At 37.1% G+C, this 24,091-nt stretch overlaps 1 protein-coding gene across 1 annotated transcript in view; it reads left to right on the top strand.

Moving 5' to 3' along the window:
* The window catches only part of LOC145984326 (putative methyltransferase-like protein 25), a 31,927-nt gene extending 8,415 nt beyond the window's left edge, over positions 1 to 23,512 (top strand). The window contains exon 6 of the mRNA XM_083117981.1: positions 22,684 to 23,512. The gene's annotated coding sequence lies outside the window, so the exon portion shown is untranslated. The remainder of the gene's footprint in view (positions 1 to 22,683) is intronic.
* Positions 23,513 to 24,091: the final 579 nt, after the last annotated feature.

Genomic DNA, 24,091 nt, shown 5'->3' with positions numbered 1-24,091 from the left:
GGAATTGCCTCCCTCAATGGTGTATTCTCCATGTTACCACTTTTACCACATCTAGCTTTTATATATGGAAAATTGCTCATAATATCAGTTGCGTATTCTGAAGATTTCACATGGTTTACCACAACAGTTCTTATTTAGTCTATATATTTTATTATAAATTTATCTTCTTCTTCTTTCCCCTTTTGCCTGATAGCCAGAGGGTTAAACTCATATGCCCATACTTGTGGCTTTGCGACGTTAGCGACATCTAACCGTTGGTACAAGGAGTTATTGGTCAGGTTGCTTCTCTACTGCTACACTAGATGGCAGTGAAGGTCCGCTTGCATTTTGTTCTAGGAAATTAATTTTAATTTCTGGTAAGTCAAGTATTAAAATCCTATGTTATTATATTTTCTGAGGCTTTTATAACCCAACTTTAAAAAAGAAAAAAGAAAGACTCCATTTTTCTAGGTATACATGTAGCTTAACCTTACTTATCAACGTCACAATTTAGGTCACATATGTTACCTCATATTGACCAAAACGAGTTGAATCTAAAAGTTGAGATTTTTACTGTGAGTTAGGTTCATGCAGGGTTTCCTTTGTGCTAAATTTCAGAATTTTTCAAGAGGACCCTTCTGAGATATTTAACCCCGAAAACTGTCAAAATTCTATGAATGGTCATGTTTGAGCCCATGCTGTAAAAAAGGGGTGCATTTCTAAGCACTGTTATTTTATTTACTGACACCCTGCAGGTAGGTCTACACATAAAAGAAAATTCAAGCCATGAACTAAACCCTTTCATTAAAAAAATTGGTTTTAAAAATTAAAATTTTAAACTATTGTTACCATAATTTTCATACTTAGGATGTAATTTTAAGCAAAATATACTTGAATATCACAGAAAGTATGCTTTATTACCTACAAAATGAAATTTGTTTCAGGTCTCTAGTTCTAATGGTTTTTGAGATATTAAGGTTTCCATGAACTGCTACATGAGCAAAAAAAGCCCTGTGCCATGTTGGAAAAATGGCTGCCCCAGAAGAACTAAAGACAATAATTTTTTTTGAACATTGGTTTTGATATCTAGAAAAATGTACAAATGTATGTACTAAGAATGAATAATTATTTTAAAATGGTTGATTTGACATGACCCAGGCAGGATTAATTTGCGGTAACCCAGGCTCCACCTTGTCAAAGAATTGATACCGTTGGGAACTTGTAGTTTAATTTTGGTGTTTATTTATCTTTTTCCGAAAATAGTCTGGCTTAGTTGGTAGTATGCATTGTTAGATTTCCTTCCTCTATTCATCGTTTCCTCTTTTATTCTTCCTGTCTGGTTTATGATTGTTCCCAGGTACTGGCATCTTTCTGTCTGCTCTAGTTCTATTTCATTTCATATTATGTGTATTCTTTCTATTACTGTACCTCTTCCATTGCTCTTATTTGCATTTACCGTCATTTTTTTAACCTTTAGCACTTCTGCCCATTCTGTAACCGCCTCTTGTAGCTTGTTCTCTGTATCTGCTATTAGTATTATGTCATCTGCATATACTAATGCTTGGCAATGTATCGGTCTCATATTCCAATTACCCACTTTTGTTCTTGCTGTTCTTCTTTTGCATATCTTTAGAACTTCATCCATAAATACTATAAAGAGTAGCTGGCTCAAGCTATCTCCCCGTTTCACGCCTTTCTCCATCTTAAATGTGTCTGACATCGTTCCATCCAATCTTACTATTCCTTCTACTCTTTTATATGTTGATTTTATTACTCAAATGAGTTTTCCTGGGATTTTTCTTTTCTCTAATATTGTCCATATTTCTTCTCTGTGTACAGAGTCAAAAGCAGCTTTTAGATCTAAAAATGCCAAGTTCATCTTTTTTCCTTTTTCTAAGTATTTATCACATATTGTTTGGATGGAATATACGTGATCTTGTGTTTGTCTCCCAGAACGAAAAGCAGCTTGTTCTTCTTCCATATCCTTTTCTGTCTCTTTTCTTAGCCATACTTGCAATATTCTTGAGTACACCTTAAGTGCCATGGTGGATAGACATATTACACGATAGTTCTCACAGTTGGTTGAGTCTCCTTTCTCATACAGTGGTATAATAATGATCTTTTCCCATTCTATTGGTAGTTTCTCTTCTCTCCAGATCTTCTGTACAGTTTAGTCATTTCCTCCGTATTTTATATATTCTGGAGCTATTTAATCTATTCCTGCTGCCTTTCCATTTCTTACTCTTTTCACTTCTTCATGTATTTCTCCTATTTCAATTTCCCTTACTAGCTCTCCTATCTCATTCCCATCCTCTTCCTTATGCTGCTCTTGTATTCTTCGACTACTTCTTCCTGCTTTTTGTCTTATGTTTTCCAATCCTCCCGTCTGCTGTTCCTATGGCTTCCTTTTCAAATTTACTTTCAAAGTATTCTTTCCATGTTTTCAACACATTTTTAATTCGCGTTTCCAGAATATTTGCTTTGTTTTTTACGCTTCTTATTCTTCTTCCACCTTTTCCTCTTATTCCGTTTATTATGCATCAAAATCCTTTCCTATTCTCTTTGTATTGTGATTCCACTTCTCCAAATTCTTCCCATGTTTTCCTCTTTGCTTCTCTCACTATTCTTTTAGCTGTGTTTCTTTTTCTAGATAATCTAATTGGTCTTCATATCTTCTTGTATTAATATATTTCTTCCATGCTTTTTTCTTCTCCTGAACTGCCTTTTTCACCTCTTTATTCCACCATCTGGTTCTTTTCCTTCCTGTATTTACTCTTTTCTTACCACATACCTTTTCTGCTGACTATAGTATTATATCTTTGATTTTTTGCCATATTTCCTCTACACCTTCATCTTCAAATGTATCTTGGTTCAGTCGTTCTCCTACTTTATTCTGATATTCATGTTTTTTCTCTTTCTTCTTCAACTCTTCTGTTTTTATTTTGTAATAGGTCTTTTTATTTTCCTTCTTCATCCCTGTGTAAAACTGTGTTTCTGCTCCAAGTTCTGGTTCGAAGTTCTGCTCCTCTTATTACTTGTATGTCTTGGATATGTTGTCTTATTTGTTGTGGGTATGTTATATAATGTATGATGCTTTTGGCATTTCTTCCCTCCCCTTACATATTTATTAGATATATTAATGCAGGCATGCAAGTAAAACAAAAAAAACTTCAAATTTTCTGGCAATTTTAATATACGTGGGCTGTAAATTTGAAAGTGGCAACACTGTAAGGAAGAGGTGATAACACCATGCATGTGCAATCAGGCATTGAGCATTGTCAGAGCTCATGTTGATGTGTGGAGTACCAAAAGTGTCAGGTTGTGTATGTACGAGGTTGAAAGGAACACCATTTTGTGTACTGCCCTAAAACATGTTTACAAAGGGGGTAGAACAGTGATTGTGGATGAAAATCCAGGTGGCCTGTGGCAAAAATGTACGAGAATGTCATGAAGATTTGCATGGAGTCTATGGCAACAACACCTAGTCATATCTAATGGTTGCAATATTGGGCACCCAGCATGATGAAATTTTCCTCATGTTGAGGTTGTTCTCACTGACACATCCCAACCTATTCAAGAAATGCACTTACTTATTGGCTAGGTATTTTGATACCTCATGCATTTTTTCCATGGGCCACCTTGATTTTGGTTCACAATCACTGTTCTACTTTTCTAAACATGTTTTAGGGCTGTCCACAAAAATGGTTTTCCTTTCAACCTTGTACATACACAACAGTACTCGCTGCACGAACAACTTTCGTACACATCAACATGAGCCTCAACTAACTGACAATGCTCAATGCCTGATATCATGTGCATGATGCTCATCACCTCTTCCTGACAGTGGTGCAACTTTCAAATTTTCAGCCTACATATATATATACGTATATATACATTTTAAGGGCGACCACGGAAATGTACAGAGGACATGAAGACAAACAACTTTTCTCAGTAACATTTTTCTCGTTGGTGCGTTATTTTGGCGCTACAGTCACCCAAAAAAAAAACCGTTTTGCCACCTAAATGATGGCAATCACACACAACATTTGATTGCATTTGTGACGTCATATCCCGCCGTGAAGCAATGCATTTCAGGGTTGCCAGGAACACACATATTCTGTGAAAAATGACATAGCTACAATCAGCCACATTATGTACCGTAAAACAAAACAAGAAAACAAGTTCTGTAACCTAACAGGAAGTAAGCAAACGATACGAAAAATGGTAGAAAGAAAGTAGAATTCAATTGGAAGTGGTCATATCGAATTTTGTCTCATCTTACATGTCAGATATTTACAAATCTAGTTACCAAGTCGGCATCTACAATTTAGTCTTATCAATTTCGTCCTTCTGATACTAGTTGCCTGTGACACACTGAACATATGACAAAATAGAAATGAAAAAAAAAAATATCTAAATTCCAAGTGTAAGCAACACTCGTAATATAATGTATATTCAGGGAATTATGAGGCAAGTGACAAAATGGTTGAAAATGCAGGGATATAAGCATGGGCATATATATAGTTCGCATAAATGGAGTTCAACTTTTGGTATGATTAAGGTTGCTATATTTCATAAGTGAAAATCCGGGATGCTGCTGACCGGAAGCTTGTTGGGGGGGGGGGGGGTGTAGGACCCGACAAAGTTGTGTGTATGTACGTATCCATTATCATATTCTTTACGCTTCTTAAAAAAAGATAAAACAGAAATCCACTTCCAAATATATCATTAATCTTGCAATTCTTTTCGGTGTCATAATGAACTAAGCTGCTATCTCACAATGCCGAAACTTTGTTTAAGAACTGCAGACTGAACAGTGTGGGCACCCAAGCACTGACTGTTTACAGTAAACAGGTTAGAGTCATTCAATGCCAAATCAACACAGATATGTGCAATTTCCAACCTGACCATCTCCGATTTTCATGAAATTTGGGGAGTTGAAACTATGCATGGAACTTAGTAACTATGAAAAATTTTAGTCTCGTGCGTCTTGTAATTCTTAAATTATTCAAGGTCAAAGTTTGCGTAAATTGCCCTTTTCGAGCCCGCTTAGCTGTTCTAAATGTGCTGTATCTCCGCTACTATTTCACCTAGGAAGCTCAAATAAAGCTTATTGTACACTTCGCAACATCTTATTTGACCGCCCCGAAAGAATTCTAAGTCCTGAAATCGTAAACTTAGCAACATTGCACTTCAGCTCCAGGTGAGAGTAGCCAACTTTGAGTAGGTCCTTCCACTAGACGAAAAACGCTGCGGTGATGGGTTTTCAATTTAACACATTCGATGAAATTAGAAACTATATACCGCTATTATAATACACAATCAAACAGAAATAATAAATTAGAAAAAGAACCTTGAGGAATTTTTACGATTCTGCCTGCGCGACTTGAAATTTGGGGGGTTTGAAACACTGAATAGAGTTTTCTCCACCTGGAGGAAATTGCCATCAAGTTTGTGCAGAAAGAAGCAAATTTGTGAGGAGTTTATGCTTTTTTTTATTTACAATACCTTGCATAATATCAAACAGTTCTCAAAAACATATATTTTACACGACTTGTCGAGAAAATGTGCTTGAAACACAGGAAGGTGGGAGTCTTCATAAACGTCAACATGTTTTAAAGGGTATAACGTCATTAAGTTAACGTAGAGCAGTTGGTTAGGCGCTGCAATCCTCATTTTTCATTAAGCGTGAAAGGTTGCGGGTTCAAATCCCACCTTCTCCTTTTTCCTTTTTTTTGTTTGCTGAGCAGATACCGTTGATATTAGAATATTTAAAAAAATGAATCCGATGAACACTTGAGGGACGTCCCTTCTGCGGATATTTCCACTTAGAAGTTGGAGATTTCCAGGATTTAAAGTTAAAACTTTTCTTTTTAGTTTTTGTTCATATGTTGTGTTAACACACACATCATGATAAATTCACAAATCACATATATGTATTCAGGATGCAAAATGTAATGTTATTTAAGTTATGTATTGTTTGTTCTTCACTGACACCTAAAATATTGATTATTTGATTTCGATATACTAAAAAAAGATATGCAGTTATGTTAAGTAGTGATGTAGTGCAGTACTGTAACGAATGAGAGCGTTTAATGAGTTCAAATTTCTAAGATATGTAATTTTATGTCCGTTCCTTCGTCATGACTGTTGTTAATCCCCTAAGCACGATCTTACCATGCGCCTAAAACGAATATTAAATCGCCAATTAACGTAAGTAAATGGTTATTGCGACGAAGGCCGATTCGATAAGAAACTACTAATAAGTATTTATATAGTGAGTGACAAACAAAAAATTCAAAACCTCAAAATGATCGTTAATTCGTCACTGCTTTGTATCTAAAATGTTTGTCTTCTTTGAACAGAAAGTACGAGTATCAGATATAACAAACTCTCCGCACTAACTTTGCAATATTCGAAACCACCATTACAGACTTAGCTCTATGTAACTTGATTCTGCGCATTCCACGTGGCATGTGACTTCCTCCTATCATCGAAATAACTTTCTCTTACTACTTCCTTTCCTCTCGTGAAATACAGAGACCAATGTTAACTTCTTAGCACGGGGGATAAACTTTACACCCAACGATATACTCCTGAAAATGCCTAGGTGGAGAATCGAACCTACGACCTCCCTCGTAAGAATCAAGCACCCTACCTCTTCTCCAGGTAGCTCATGTTAAAATTTGCTACCAGTTTGAAGAAACCAATTCACACATAATGTCATATCTATAATTTCCTCATGGCAATTTTCATGAGGAAACGAATTCAGATAAAATCGAAAAACGTTGAAAGGGAAAAATGATAAACATGTCTATTGACGTTTTGTCATATTTTGTAAATTGTTTAAAAATTCCGCGTTTTTAACAAGCAATCGTTTAGTTACGAAGTATTTTGTTGTTTGTTTAAAGTAGGAACAGGAGAGCGAAAAGTAATCATTTGAACCAGACCCCGTTTGACAAGAAACTTCAGCTATTTCCAAAGAAAAGAGAGGAACGTATAAAAATATAAAATATGTGTGAAATTAAAACAATGGAAACCTTGAAAGATAATACTAACAAACTTCAAACTATGAAAAACATATTTTCGTGGTGGACAAATCCAAGTCGTTTTCGAAATATGAACTTGATGTCTTTCATTATTATGAAGTGGATATATGGGACGATACGATCCCTCAGCAAGAAAATTTTAAGTAAGCTACCTCCAACTTTTTCAATGATCATAATTACTAATTAGGGTCCGGAAGTTGATGAAGAATTAACTTTTTCTGACCCTTAAAAACAATGCTAAACCTGATATCATGTCCGTTTCGCTTCAGTTAGAGCCAGAAAACACTTTCAATTTTACATTTTTTTTTTTTTTTTTTTTTTTTTTTGCATTTTCGGCCTTTTTTGGCTTTTAGTTTATTTGTCAGTACTTTTAACAGTTTTTGTTGCATTTTTACTTATTTTTGAGGTTTACTTTTCTCCTCCCCTGTTGTTTCGTGCATTTTAAATGCATTTACTAGTAAAACTTACATATTTAGATTTCTTGACATGGTCCCTTTAGCAAATTCACCATGAATCGAAAATACGGTCAATGGAAAAGCATAATATTATTCGTAACTGAAATGTTTGGCAATGGATTAAAATACTTTGTGTGAAGATCTACTTTGAGGTTCTTTTTCTGGACACTATTATCGCTTTAATCTGTAGTTTTAAAATAAAATTAGTCACATTATTAAATACAATTACACACTGGTATACGCGAAGCAGAACTGTATATTCGGATGCTGGCCGACTACAGTATCATAGAAGGCCCACTCTGAAAGGAGATGAATTGGTTGATTTGGTGATTTAAGTCAACTTTATGCATAGTAAGGCTAATCGGGACTGGACCTACAGTTTAAAGTGGGATCGGAACCGACTGCATTAAATAACGTGAACTGTGTGGTGTAGGGGGATCGTTTGCTTATGAAATGGAAGGTCATTGGTTCAAACCTACTTCTTTGCAAAATCTTTTTCGGGAAGTAAACGGCTTTGGACGATAATGCCTATCTACGTTTCTTGGATATTTCCGTTGATATTTATGCGATTTTTGTCCAGCATTTCCGGATGCAGAAAGTTGACATATAAGTTCTTAATATGTGTTAACTTATAACAGCTGAATGAAAGGAAAAGTATTTCCTAAAATCCTGCCAATCACTTAAAAAACAAACATTAGTAGAAGCATTACTTGAGGCATGCACAGTGGCGACGATTATGGAGTGTGGAGGGGCTGATGACAGCGCACTATGCTAAACCTTATCTACCAAGGGAAAGAAACTGTCCTTGCCCTCCCCCCACCTTGCCCCATCAGTTTTGAATCCCAATCGCCGCCACTGAGCATGCATCGCATAAATATACATTAATATCATATAATATTATATTACGTTATTAGAACACTTCATACTCGGTAAATAATAAGGAAAAAATAATACGGAAAGGGTGGGATTTGAACCTACGATGTTTCGATCTTGACGAAAAAACTAAAAAAACGAAAGTGTTGTCATCTAACCAACTACTCCAGGAGATTGCTAACAGAAAACTCAGTAAAACACGTTAATCTCAGTTGAAGCAACATTGTGCCGGAGTTTCGAACCATTTTTCGCCAAGAACCAAGGAAAAGACACACTTTGCAGAATCGTTTGGTGTTGTGCAAGGTATCTTCACTAAACATTTCGCATAAAATCATCATAAACTTGCCTTCTTGTATTCAAATGTGACCGCAATTCTTTCCAGGTGGATGAGAACCTGTTCAGTGTTTCACAATGCACATACATTTTCCTATTTTCAAATTCAGAACGAAGAATCTTGAAAAATTTTCAACATTCGTATTTCTACTTGACATTTTTTTGTCTACTCATATATTTTATTACTGCTTTAGGGTATTTTTACTTTATGGAATGTGAAAGAATGAAAATAAAAATTACGAGCGCTTTTCATTCCAGAAGATGAAATGTTGCAAAGTTGGCTACTCTTAGTTGGCTCTGAAGCGCTATGCTGCCAAATTTATGAAATCCGGACTTTGAAATTTTTCAGGGCGGTCAAATAAGATGTTGAGAAGTGTACAGGGAATTGAACAAGCTTTCCAGTGATATATTACAAGCCTACAGTTGGATAAAAATATAATTTTATCACGTGACCTTGACCTTTGACCTTGAATATCTGAAAACATGTCATCACCAAAATTCGTGAAGAAAATATATTTGGTCCCTCATACCATACTCTAAAACATATGAAAAATCATTCTGGGACTGCAATGGGATCAGAAGATACAAAATAATATGTGTAGCTGTGTGTCTAATAAATGGTTAATTACATTGTAGAATGTGGCCCGAATGTTTGGAAAGACCCACATATCCTGCAAACCAAGGAAGGTAAGAAGTAAGACCCCATTTGCCAGGAGCACTGTGGTATTCAGGGCCGATTACACTATTATGCAAGGATTCGAGGGTAACGAATAGAAAAATTAAGATGTTTGGTGCATAAGGCAGTAACTTATTTATTGAGGTATTTACTAAAGCATTAAATTAACTAAATGAGTTGAAAGTGATTAGAGATTACAATGGACAGCCAACTAGAATGAGAAGTAAATTAAACAACACACTTGTGACTATAACTATTTCAGTAACATAACTAGACGTTTGACCATAAATAATATAAAAATACATTACAAAACATGCCAAAAATACAGTTGGTATGAATCCCCAGAATATCAAAGTTCAAGAAACATATTTTATTTAAAATGAACCTTCAAACTGCAAAAGGTATGAACAATAACTTCAAGTTCAAACTAACTGAAAAAAAAATAAGAGAATGCACACAGAACTTACACCAACATCAATACTGACGTACAAGATATTCGACCCTTTGTATGTATTTCTTGTGGCGACATAACGTAAGTTCTTCTTGTTGGCGCTCTGACATCAACCTTTGTAAGGTCCACAGCGAGTATGTCAGGTTTCTCAGGATATGTAAACGAAGTGGATGGCCCATGTGGATGGAGAAAGCTGAGTGTAACCCGATGTGTATCTTCGTTTATATTTAACACACATCCTAGCCACCAGTGACCATCGTGCATGCATGTAACAAACCCAGTAATATCAGTGGGCTCTGATTCATGTCGCTTTCTCGTCAGTGATTCCTGTTTCATGTCAACAGAATGTGAGAAGACTTTTACATGAATAGTAGTGTGACTATCTGGCACAACACAGTGTATCTTTTGTGTACCTGCAATTGTACGAATCTTTTCAAATCGCTGTTGAAGGAAGGAAGCCTGTTCACCGTATTCCATATTAGTGGTGAAATGAAAATAACACAATGTAATATTTTGTGAACACCATTCAAATAGATGTCTTGGTGTCATGATCTGAGAGTTGTATGAAGACTGCAAACTTGCACGGACAGCAAGTCTCTTGACAGTACCAGCGATACCGTCACATGGTCCTTTGCCATGTGATGTGGCAAAGAAATGCCACTCTGCCGAGACACTGAAATCAGTATAATGGTAACATATGTTAACAAAATTCTTCCGGTTCTTATACTGGGCTGCAGAACCATCAGAAAAGTAATAAATATGCTTAGGTGTTCTATTGAAGTGGGATATAAGAAACTTTATCAAATGGCACTGGAAAAGATGCACACTGACAGTATCATGCTGAAGGCATTCTGATATTATAACAAAATAAATGTGATCTAATGCACTGGTTTCACAATTTCTGTAATAAGAAACAAAAGGATGAATAGTGGCCTGTGCATTGTTCCAATGGAACCCCTGTACTTCATCCTGAAGAACAAATGCATAATTCTCTGCAAAATCACACAAAATAATGTATTCATTGTCGCAAACCTTCTCCTTCAAATCCCTTAGGAAGCGAGACTGCTGGGTTGCAATGAAAGAATGAGGCAGGAGCTGTTGCAATTTTTCTTCAAGAATTTCCAAAAAGTCTTGTACAGGAGAGATAACTGATTGGAGAGTTGTCCTGTCTGTAGATGTCCACATGTGGTATGTTATTTCATCAATTCCGTTTACTTCAAACAATTGAGCTATATATTCTATTAAATGAGATGTACCAGGGCAGCTCTCACACGATGACAGGTAGCATTTTGGCTGTGCAGGATTACATATTATTTGCGCAAGACAGTGTTTATACGTGTTTAGTGGCCAGTGTGCATCCCATGTCAACTCTCTTATTCTCGAATCCTGCAACATTGGCTTCACGTTTTGGTGTATAGTGCAAATACATACACTGGGTACCACTTGCACCAGCCAGAACACAGTTCTTGGGTCGTAATTGACAAAATTTAGACAGTCCTATTTTCAGTTCCGGATTCTCATCTTTAAATGCTCGATATACTTCTTTCAGATTTCCTAAAACCAAACGCTTCTGCTTGTGAACCCTGGTTCCATTTTCCTTCATGGACACAAAATCTTTCTTTCCAGGCAAACATCGGCTTAGGTCATCACTGTTATAGAATGCTGTCACCTCGAGTACAATATTTTCACTTAGGACTCGTCCAGGTCTAGGATTAGGGGTTGCTAGTATACCACATTCTTTTACTAACTGTTTCACCTTCCTTACTAAATAGCTTGAAGCTTTGAATTCGTTTTCAACCTGTCGAATGCTCCAGCTTTTCGGTAGAACTGTCAATATCTCAATCTTTACACTGTTTGTAACACTACTATTGAATTTCTCTTTCAATTGATTCACGATTTCAGATTCCACATTTCTTTCACAACTTTCATTTCTTTCCACATTCGATACGTATGTATTTGTCAGTACCTGAGTAACTCTCTTAAACTTTTCCTTTGGATATTGTTTTCCTTGCAATTTCTTCCTTTTTACTGGCGACTCACCGAGAAATGTAAGACTTGCATTTAATGAATCTAAAGTAACACTTGAAGCTACATAAGTCTCATACGTCTATGATGACAATGGACTTGAAGGATCCTGCAATTCTGTGCTTCCTGCATCCTTGGATGTACTTGAAGATGACAATGGCCCTTTCATCTGTAAGAGTTTTTTTCGACATTTGTCGCATATCTTTTGCTCCATACTTATACCATTGGCTATACGAACCATCCACACTTGCACATTACTAGAGGCACATATTTTTGGTAAATAAAAAAGCAAAATTTCGGTATAAAAACTGAGTCAATTTCGGGTTCAAAAGCGGTAAATAAAATAAAATATCGGTGTTATAGCGGTGAATAATCACATAAAAAATGCTATATAACATGACATTTTGGTTTTAAAATTGTGAATATAATCCTAAATCTGATTTAAAAACTACACTTATTCCACAGAATTAACATTTCACTTCTAATAGCCCATTTATGTAGTTATCCGAGTATTAAGTTTATTTCTGTGTAAAGGAGTCAATTTTTGTTTCTCCAATATTAACAGCAGAATTAATCAATTTTCCGGGAATTGCATAACTCTCAGGATAATTCAGACCTTAGAAGGTGTCGTGTCGGTGAATAAACCCTAAATTTCGTGTTTAAGAGTTAATTTCGCTTTTTGCAGTTCATTTCGCATTATTTCGTGACAAAACATGGTCACAAAATGCATCTCACACCTTTTAAAAACATTAAAAATTAACACTACAATGTGTTTTTTCAAATTTCGTTTTTTCGTCAAAAACGAAATATGCATGCCCCTTCACATTACGTAGATATTTCTTGTATCTTTTGTGGCCATCTTCCCGGAAAGGATCACAACAGTATAGCAGCTTCTCAAAATCCATCTTCTGGGTTTGTTTTCTCACTAACAGCTTAACTGCTGTGTCCTGTGTAACTTAAAAATACTATTTCTGGAACCCTGACTACTTATTCACTGACAGGTAATATGTGATAAGTTAGGAATTCCTGCGATTGGCTTTCTTGTAATTGGTGAAAATAAGAATATCTGCGATTGGCTTAGTGACATTGTTAGCTCGCTGCGATTGGTCAAAATAAGAATACCTGTGATTGGCTTGTTGTCATGGCAAGCTTACTGTAATTAGTCGAAATATGAATGTGTGCTATTTGAGTAGTCAAAATTTATAAGTTATTGGAATTGACCATAAGAGCAATGGGATATTATTAAAGATCACATTGAGTGACCTTAATTACGACCATCATTGTTTAGTATATATTGGAATGATATTATTTTCGTCTCTTTCAATATAATTAACAACAAAATTACACCAATTCATTGCTCAGATTGACAAAAATTAACAAAATGTGGCTTTTATCAGTCACATAACTACACATATTATTTTGTATCTTCTGATCCCATTGCAGTCCCAGAATGATTTTTTCATATGTTTTAGAGTATGGCATGAGGGACCAAATATATTTTTTCACGATTTTTGGAGATGACATGTTTTGAGATATTCAAGGTCAAAGGTCAAGGTCACGTGACAAAATTATATTTTACCCAAATGTAGACTTGTAATATATCATTGGAAAGCTTGTTCAATTCTGTGTACAATAAACTTTATTTGAGGTTCCTAGGTCAAATAGGGGCGAAGTTACAGCACATTTAGTATAGCTAAGCGGGATCAAAAAGGGCAGTTTATTCGAACTTTGACTTTGAATAATTTAACAATTACAAGACGCATGAGACTAAAACATTACATATTTACTAAGTTCCATGCATAGTTTCAACTCCCCAAATTTCATGAAAATCAGAGATGGTCAGGTCAAGAGCTGTGTTGATTTCGCATGGAATGACTCTTACTATGCAATGGAAGAGATTTGCAACTGAAATTCAGTGCTGCTAGCACACGTCGGCGCTATCGTGAAGTTTGACTTTGCAGCATCTTCTTGTAACTCTATAACTCTTGTATTATTGAGAGGGAGTGGTTCAATGTACAGTTCGATTGATTAGTAAAAATGAGCATTTTAATATTACGCATTTTAAATATAAATAAAGTTCAGGTAAGTATAGTCTTCATCATTTCTTCTTTCCCACCCGATTCCAGGACATTTGTACATTTCTAAGAAACTATTCGGGACACCAGGACAAATGATATCATTCCGGGATTGTCCTGGAAAATGCTATATATAAACCTTTTATTGATACTTTTCAGTCCATCTTGTGTCAAACAACTTGAGAATGTTACGGTGTTTCCCTGGTTTTCTTGCATTGCGCTTTTTGAAAAAAAACAAATTCCTTTTTGAAGACTCGAGGGAAGAAATTATAACTGATTTGACATTCCCAATGCAGTTTCTTACCGCAGAAATTCCAAAACTATCAGAAAATTGCAGACATTTGGTTTGCAGCCCATCTAGTGTGTGAAATTACGTAATTTCCTTCCCATCCGTATCCCGTCATATACGTCTCTAATTTAGGAGAATATAATAAGTCCGAAGAAATTTTTATGAACGAGCGGATAAAATAGGTAATCTGGTAATTTTACTGAACCAAGGGGGGGAGGGGGGTTGGCCCTGTTCCCTGTCCCCCCTTGGATATAAGTAGTAGTAAACAAACTCTCCGACGACCATGTTTATGTACGCCACGGATACACATGTAATAGTTTGCAACTGCAAACAGGGCAGTATATACGCTACTGATTCATCATTAGATTGTTACTGTGGTTGTACGTGTTTTAGCCATAATGTAACAACGTGAACCTCAGGTATTTCTGTTATCAGCACAAAAGTACCACAAGGCATCTGGACACAAACCTGTAGATATCAACCTTGCAACGAGATTTGCAAATATTTGACATGTAGCTGGACGTAAACAGCCACATGTAAGCTGTAAGTCCAATAAAATTAATTATTGTTGATATTTCACAAGTAGGCCGAAACAAAATCCGATATTGACACTTCATTTCGAATACGTTTTTACGTTTTCTCATATCGTTAGTTCACTTCCCCCTTCCCCTGAGATGACTGCTGATCTTCTGGCTGGTAGACTATGATCTTCGGTCTACTGAACGCCTTTCTCGCTTCGTTTTACAGAAAATAATGTGGTTGGTAGTTTGTCATTTTTCACAAAATTTGTGTGTTCCTTGCAACCCTGTCATGCGCTGTTTCGTTGCAGGAAATGACGTCACAGATACGATCAAATGTTGTGTTGAGTTGCCAGCATCCAGGCGGCAAAACTGTCTTTTTGAGCGACTGTAGTTCCGAAACTATGCACCAATGAGAAAAATGTTACTGAGAAAAGTTGTTTGTCTTGATGACCTCTATACGAATCTGTGGTCCGTGGGCGCCATTAATATATATATATATATATATATATATATATATATATACAGGGTGTTTCTAAAGGTCGTTTACAACGCTTGGGAGGTGATTCCTCACACGAAAACAAGCAAAAAGTCTAAGTTCCATTTTTACGACTGAGGCTTCGTTTCCGAGATAGGAGCCTCGCAAAAGGTGACAAAGTGAACGTCACACCTGACTTGGACGAATACTATAACAGATAGAGAGGCGGTTCCAAGGGAATCATAAAGGAATCGTATGTGCTCAGTCCGGAAGTCACTATGAAAAGTTCACTGCACGCATGCGCAATGGAGTCCTCAAAGGAATTGGGGATTTCCAGCAAGAACAATACATGGAAAGGGTATGTAACGCAGCAAGAAGGACCGTGACAATGAGAAATGCGTTAAAGACAACACATCCCGACCTCAAACATCAAAACATGAGCACCGAACACAAAATCCGAAAAGTTGAGCACGGTTGCATACCCCAGTTACACGCGAGGAATGAACGAATCATGTCATGTGGCATACGAGAGATACATTACTCCACCAGGAGGAGGGAAAGAAAAACACATTATCAGGTGATTGCGACAACGTGTATTTTTACACGCGACAACTACGTAATATCCCCCCCCACACACACACAACAAACAACAAATGCTACAATATCTTATGCACAGACAGTCCGTGACACTGTACACCAACTGAAGATGTCACTTTCACCACACAAAGGGGGTGGGGAGCAATACCAAGAGTGTTCTCACTGAGATTTGCCGAGGGCAATAATCACAGACAGTTTTCAAAATGTCTGCCATTCACTTCTACGCAGAGATGACAGCGACATTTCAAGGATTGTCGAGTACGAGCAAACAAGCCAGATGTATCTGCTACCGTCACGGCGGCGACGTTGATGCGACAACGAGGTCCTCAGCTGATGTGACAGGTGTGTCGTATACGAGGGTTTTCATTTCTCCCCAGAAGAAAAAATCGAGAGGGTTGAGATCTGGCAACCTCGGTGACCAAGGCACAGGCTCATCCCTACCAATGAACCTATTGCGAAACACGTCATGCAGGAAATGTCGTACATTACAATCGATATGAGCTGGTGCACCATCGTGTTGGTACCACATTTCTTGCCGCAGTGCCAAAGGTACGGTCTCCAACAGTTCAGGCAGAACGTTACTAAGAAATGCATGATACGTGCGACCATTCAGGCGAACAGGGAGAATGTATGGTCCAATTAAATGATCATGTACTATCCCGCACAACACATTCACTGAAAACCTGTGCTGGTGATGGGCCACAAAAAGTACATGTGGGTTGTCAAAGTCCCATACATGACTGTTTCTACTATTGAAGACATCAATCCTGGTGAAAATGGCTTCATCTGTCCACAATACGTTTGCCCCGAAGTGAGGGTTTGTGTCCAGATGATGCAACAACCATTGGCAAAACTCCATACGAGGGCGAAAGTCACGAGGTAACAGTTCTTGTACTTTCTGCAGTTGAAAAGGGTGCATTCCTTCCTCTGACAACACTCGCCAAACATTCACATGAGACGTGTTTCGTGCCCGAGCGAGCACGCGCGTACTAGTTCCAGGATGTTCTGCGACCGCTCTTAACACATCTTCTGCAAACTGATGTGTGCGTACACTTCGGGGTCTTCCAACTTCTTGCCGCGGTGGTAACACTGACCCTGTTTCATGCAGTCGATTGTCCACTACCTGAAAGAAGGTGTGAGACGGTAAAGGTCTATGTGGAAAGCGTTCTCCATAAAGACGCCTTGCCTCGCGGCTATTACCACGTGCCTCCCCATACATGAGATAGATGCATGTCTGCTAGCTGCTGGGTCGTATACGCAGCCATCTGTGTAATAGGGAGCTGGAACTGCAAAGTATTGTTTTTGTTTAACACTGGCACACTGCACAAATTGGCCGTATCACCGTACGAACACCACAGACCAATTGTTGCGATACTTGACTTGTCCACTCCACCACGTCAACTTCTTTCAATACAACATACTAGTACTCTTCAATGCGTATGACAACCTAGAGCGAACTGCTGATCATATCCCAGCACCTGCAACACGACTGGAACGACTGCCGGAGAGAACCAACCCTTCGAGCTCCTCTCGCGGGAACAGCAGTCATGAAGGTCAAACGTAGACTACGAGAGCCAGACTTGCCTGTGCAGCGCTTCCAAAACTGGTCTCTTTTACGTCACAATGATCGCCTGCGAACACTTTTGGTATTGCTCCCCACCCCCTTTGTGTGGTGAAAATGACATCTTCAGTTGGTGTACAGTGACACGCACTGTCTGTGCATAAGACATTGTAGCATTTGTTGTTTGTTGTGTGTGTGTGTCGGGAGGGGGATATTACGTAGTTGTCGCGTGTAAAAATACACGTTGTCGCAATCACCTGATAATGTGTTTTTCTTTCCCTCCTCCTGGTAGAGTAATGTGTCTCTCGTATGCCACATGACATGATTCGTTCATTCCTCGCGTGTAACTGGGGTATGCAACCGTGCTCAACTTTTCGGATTTTGTGTTCGGTGCTCATGTTTTGATGTTTGAGGTCGGGATGTGTTGTCTTTAACGCATTTCTCATTGTCACGGTCCTTCTTGCTGCGTTACATACCCTTTCCATGTATTGTTCTTGCTGGAAATCCCCAATTCCTTTGAGGACTCCATTGCGCATGCGTGCAGTGAACTTTTCATAGTGACTTCCGGACTGAGCACATACGATTCCTTTATGATTCCCTTGGAACCGCCTCTCTATCTGTGATAGTATTCGTCCCAGTTAGGTGTGACGATCACTTTGTCACCTTTTGCGAGGCTCCTATCTCGGAAACGAAGCCTCAGTCGTAAAAATGGAACTTAGACTTTTTGCTTGTTTTCGTGTGAGGAATCACCTCCCAAGCGTTGTAAACGACCTTTAGAAACACCCTGTATATATATATATATATATATATATATATATATATATATATATATATATATATATATATATATGCACACACACACACACAGTCGCGTCCCGTGGAGTAAATCCTTGGGTGTTCACAACCAGCCTAAAATCAGAACATTTACACCCCCCTCCCCCAGACCGAGACCAGACAGAGAAATCAATTATTGATCACCATCACAGAGAAGAGAACAGTGAACCTAAGTGACATTGGTTAATCAAGCATATAAAAGACGAAATTTCAGCCAAGAATCGAAGCTAAGATTTATTATCTTTATTCTTCGAATGCCTTTGCCAAAAGTTGAAGACAAGCAACATGAAAGTACTAATATAAGAGCGTGTGTTTTATCGAGGATACGGACCTCGGACCTTGTATTTGTAGCACATCGTATAGACACACTGCCAGAGTGCTTAGCGAAAATACATTTACAAAATACAGGCTAATTTTAATTTATTGCGAATTATCATGTCTGCTTAACACTCTCCCTTCCCTCTATTGCCTGTGAAGACTCACACAAAAACATGGAAAAATTAGGAAGTTAAAAAAAAAAAACTTCTTTCGCAAATTTGAATTATTGAAATTCTGTACTTTTCTCCTCACAGAACTCCGTGGCAGAGTGGTTGCTTATCACCAGAGCTAGGAATTTTAGGTGCAAAAATTTGCCAATAAAGGTGCAAAAGAGGTGCCAATTTTTGTACAAAAAAGGTGCTAAAATAGGTGCTAATTTTCAGATGTAAAATTTATTGGGAGCAGTGCATACATATATGATTCAACTTGTCTGGATAAACACATAGAGTATTCTCTGGTTTTAATTCGTTTAATATAACTAAGCAAAGAAAATTCTCTGATACATTAGAAAGCGACATAAAGGAAAACATGCTTATTCTTACTTGCTTAGAATTAGTCATTTTAAAAACTGTTAAAATAGATTACATTCAAAATTTCTATGTTCTTCAGAGTGAGGCTACATCTGTGGTAACTAAGCAGATACTTGTAAGTTGAAAAAGAACGTTCAACGTCAACAGACACAAGTGGTGCGTATTTTGTTTTCAACCGTTAATCCACATCCTTGTTGGTTGCGACTTCTTGAACATCAGGGTTTTTGGCTAAACTTTGTTCTAACTTCTCTTTCCCGACCCCTTGCAGCTCTCGTTGCACATCCATCAAAACAACCCACTGTGCTTCCTTTTCAGGACACTACTCCTCCAGTTTTGTGATTGCAGTAGCAAGCAAAGAGGAGCCATGTACAATATAGAGTTCATCTTGCAATTCCTGTTTAAGTGCAAATTTTTTGGCTTTTTCTACAGCTGAGGAATCACTAGGCAAAGCATCAAAAATTTCGACATTGTATGGAAATGGTTGCAAATAAACACTGCAGCTTTTAACCATGTACTCCATCTAGTGAGGATGGGAGAGGGGGGTAGTGCAAGTTACGTAATTTCTACGTACTTCTGTATTCTAGATAGAGCCTTTTTCAGTATTTTCTTAATGCTAGAAACAAATTCGTTCACATATGTATATTCATCTTAAGAGCTGCACAAACTCGATGCAAAGCATGAACAATGCAGGTCACATGTTTTAAGTTAGGATACATATTCTTCAGATTAGAAAATGCAGCTAACATGTAAGATGCTTGGTCTGTAAGAACTAACCCCACACTATCATATTTTACGCCCTCTGGCCACGATACAAAACATGCATCATTGAAATTTTGCATTACACTTGCATTATCTGTTTTGGCGAGAAAATAAGTTTTTAAAAGCATGGGTTTCACTTGATGTCCATTGAGAGGTGCTACTAAAATGTTCAAAACGTACCTGTTTTGCCTTTCTGTGGTTTCATCTAGTATGAAATAGACTGGATGGTCAGCTACTATACTTGCCTGATCTGCGAGATTTTAGCTTCATAAAGAGGTTGAAGGTAAGATTTCCTTAAGGTGCTCTCATCTGGAACTGACTTCCCAGTATATTTTTGCAAATATGATTCATGACAGGATTGTTAAGTTTCGAAAGAGGTATTCCACACACTATAAATGTCCTTGCTGTCTCACTGAAAAATTCATTTGTATTTCTGGAACTCTAAGATGCAAGCGCCTCACCAATGAATTGCTGTCGCTTCCCACCTTTCCCATCTCGTAGTTCTTTATTCCTGACGTGCTTCCCACTTTGTAGATTCTGCACAACCCGAGTGCGTTGGTGTTTGTCATCTACAGCAATAGAAATATCACACACATCACACCTCAGAACAGATCCATCACTCAGGATGCCGTCACCGCTAAACTGTTTAACAATGTCCTGCAGTTTCCCAACATTTACTTTATGTTTTGGCATGTTGAACAAGCAAATCCGATGCATCGATCAGTCGATCACAGACTGCAGTTACCTTGCTCGCTGAGATGGGAGAAGGACGAAAACAAAACAACTTTCCTACAACAATTCATAAACAATACAGCATAGGACAAAAAGAGCACAACTTCTAGCAATTGTAATGCGTCATTGTTGGCACTGTTTAAAGTCCACGTGCTTACTACATTAACGTCCAAAAACTGAGAAAGCTGATTCATTGTTGTGCGGTAAACAAGAATCGCATGCCAAGAAGCCGTGCCTCGAATGTGGGTGGGGTTAAACAGTGTGTTGTGTTAAAAAAACTGATAAAGATGCAAAAAGGGCGAATGTGCAAAAGGTTCTGAGATTGTGAAAAAGGTACAAAAAGGTGCAACCGAAACACCATGAGTAGAGTTCAATACGTGCTTATTTTGGGGTGAGTCACTTTTTAACCATTTTCACACACAAAAATTTAAGGTGCAGCACCTAAAATTCCTAGCTCTAGTTATCACAGCATCCTACAATGCTGGGGCCCAGCGTTCGAATCTCAGCCAGGGTATTGATGTTCTTTGTCAATGTCTCATCATCAGTTTAATCATGTCATCATTCATCCTCATCTTGGCGATTAGAGCCAAAAGTGGCAGAAAAGCGAAGTAAAATAAAGAGAACCAATAAACAATTACTTTTCTCTTTATTTTAGTTTTGTAAATTCCTTTTCTTGCTTTTAAGAATTAACAGTCGCCCTCATTTTATCTAATCATGATACCGTCCCGTTGAATGTGTGATTTTTTTTAAATAGCTATTTGTAATTTCACAGCAGCTTCCCTATATTTCATTCGTAAGTCTCTGGCAATGCTCAAATTTCATGATGATAATTGCAAATTATTGTTTTAAAGCTTATCTGTAGGAGTTTATAACAATTATAATTTAGTTTCCAAAATATGTAACTGGTAATTATCCATACTCGTTTTACATGTATACCAAGATAAATATTATTTTCTGCTAACAGTGTCTTAGTCTTCTTTCGTTTTGACTCATCTACATTTTCTAAAGGTTTAAGCAACACATTTTAACTATTGGATTAAGTGTAAATCTGCTCATTTTGGTGATATTGTGTTTTAGAACTTAAAACCTTCGCCATGCAAGCTGCTTTGTAAAATAAGTATATGGAAATGTAGTGTTTTATTGTGCAGAAAAGAAAACAAATTGAAAATTTTCATTTTTCGGTTGGGGGTTCGTGTGCTCCGTGAACCCCCTTCAGGTTACGCCTCTGTATATATATATATATATATATATATATATATATATATATATATATGAAATAAAATTAGTTTACCAGTGGTATACCATGTAACATGAGAGAATATGCCACTGCATCATAAAATATGCAAACTATGAAAACAAGCTCTTAAACTAGAATTTAAGTTTGTTTATGTATGCCACCCCCTCCCATTTCCTGTAAATTACAATCCCTTCAATTTTTGAGTAATTTTTCTACTTGTACTCCTGTGAAGGAGAGTTAGAAGTACTTATTATGTGCTACACTGAGCTGGTAATATTAGAGAATATCAAAATAATGTACACTGTGAATGTGTGTGTTTCTGTGCCAATCAAAATTTCGGATTTTTTGTGTCAATTAATCTGTGTAACACCTTAGAACTGAAATGAAGTAATGCTCATCATTCCTAGCGGTAACCTTTTTTGTTGATAAAACACTATGTTGAATACAGGAAAACTCTATTAATACCAATTTGGGTAACCACTTCCTGCTCTTTTATCCAGCCAGTTGCGGACCTCCCTGACAGAATGGATAGCACAGCGTGCTACGACACCAAGTGTCCTGGGTTTGAATCCCAGCCTTGGCATGGGTGTTCTTTGTGAGTGTCCCTTCATTAATTTCTTCATATCATTTGTCCTACTCGTCGAGATTAGCCAAAAATGGCAGAAAAGGAAAGTAAAATAAACCAAATCAATCAATATTTTATCCAGTCTTGCCCTGACAATGTGCGTGTGACATGGGTAAATTGTCAGTGCTAATTTGTGATCTTTTTTATTTGTTTTATTAGACAAGGGTTAACACTAGGCAAGATAGACCAGGTCTTGGTGTTGGACATTGCCTAGTTCAAAGTTCACTAATGCTTGTTTAATGCATGAAAAAGAAATCTGGAATTCACCCAAATTGTTTCTTCTTTCCAGACTTGGTCCATTTTCCAATTGTTCTGCAACTGAGTTAAAAAAAATTGAAGAGAAAGGACTGAAATGAAGTCTATTTTCTTAGATAAATGACATGAATTCCTGCTGATTTTTTGATGATTTTTTTCAAAGTTTGTTTTAAATTCACTATATGTATCAATAAGCTACTGGGGATTGAAACTACCATGGAATCTGAACTACTGACATGTGCTGCCACCTGGAATTGAATGTAGGTATGTTGATTTCAAGATGATTTCATTAGCCACTACACTGTCAGCCACTGTGGATCAAACTCTGTACCTTCTCCTGCTAGTGTTTAAAGATGTTATAATGTTTTGTTGTATAATGAGGAAACATTTACTTTATATTTGGTGTATGTTTGTTGGCTTTGTTCACTGCAAAAGGATTTTGTTCCTACTTGTTATGTATCACATGGAGAGATAATCTGAAAGCTTAGAACTTCCATACTGGGCAAAGCAAAGTTATTAATAGGCTACATGTATTATTTATTAGTATAATGTGTACTGGAGGTAGCTTTCCACTAGGTTTCATAATGAGAATTATGTTTTTATTTCTGTTTTTATTTCCATTGTCCCAGATTCAAATCCCAGTCGAGTCTCAGTTTTCACTATTCAGCAAACAATATTTTCTTTCCTTTTTGGTTAATGTGAAGTAATGGTTAGTACTAACGATGAAATATATATATATTCTGGCATCCAGAAGTTTTTTAGTACCAAGAATGTTTCTTGTAAAAACTGAAGGTTATACAATATTCATTTTTGTTTTAATAATATGTGATTTGTATGAACAGATTATGTAAATAAGTTATATAAATTACATAAAGCATAACAAATGAGCTGTTTTTTTTACATATTCCTCTTTTATGTTGTGTGTCATAATAATGTTTTGTTGCAAGAATTTTTATGCAGAGATATGTGTTTCTGAAACCGCAACAGTGTGCCTCAGGACAATTTGAATAGTGTGAAATAATCATTTCAAAGTATGAAACTTTGCTTTTCAGGAGAAAGGTAAGCAATATAAAAACCTCCATTTTTTCTGTGTGCTTGAACTTTGAGACAAGCTGGGAGGATGCTCGTATCTTTGAGCATGGGGACAATTGGAGGAATGCTCTGCATCATTTATTTTAAGATGTAATGATAGAATCAGTACATGATCCTTTTCTTTATTAGTTTTTATGCATGTTTAATATTTTGTCTTTTAATACCAATTTAACTCCTTTCTTTATGCAGTTTTAAAATTAATGTACTAGAGGCTTGGCCTAAGTGACTGGAAGCTCTGATCACTGAAATAAATTAATGAATGACTCTCTCCCTCCCTTTTTTAAGTTTTGGCCTCAGTGTTTGGAATCTCGTAAAATCCCATGAATTCCTCAAAAATATTAAAATTTTCA

This window comes from Lepisma saccharinum, chromosome 1 (genome assembly GCF_977018435.1).
Source record: "Lepisma saccharinum chromosome 1, izLepSacc3.1, whole genome shotgun sequence".
Lineage (NCBI taxonomy): Eukaryota > Metazoa > Arthropoda > Insecta > Zygentoma > Lepismatidae > Lepisma > Lepisma saccharinum.
Note: the sequence above shows the minus strand (reverse complement) of the source record. Positions and strands in the feature narration are given on the sequence as shown.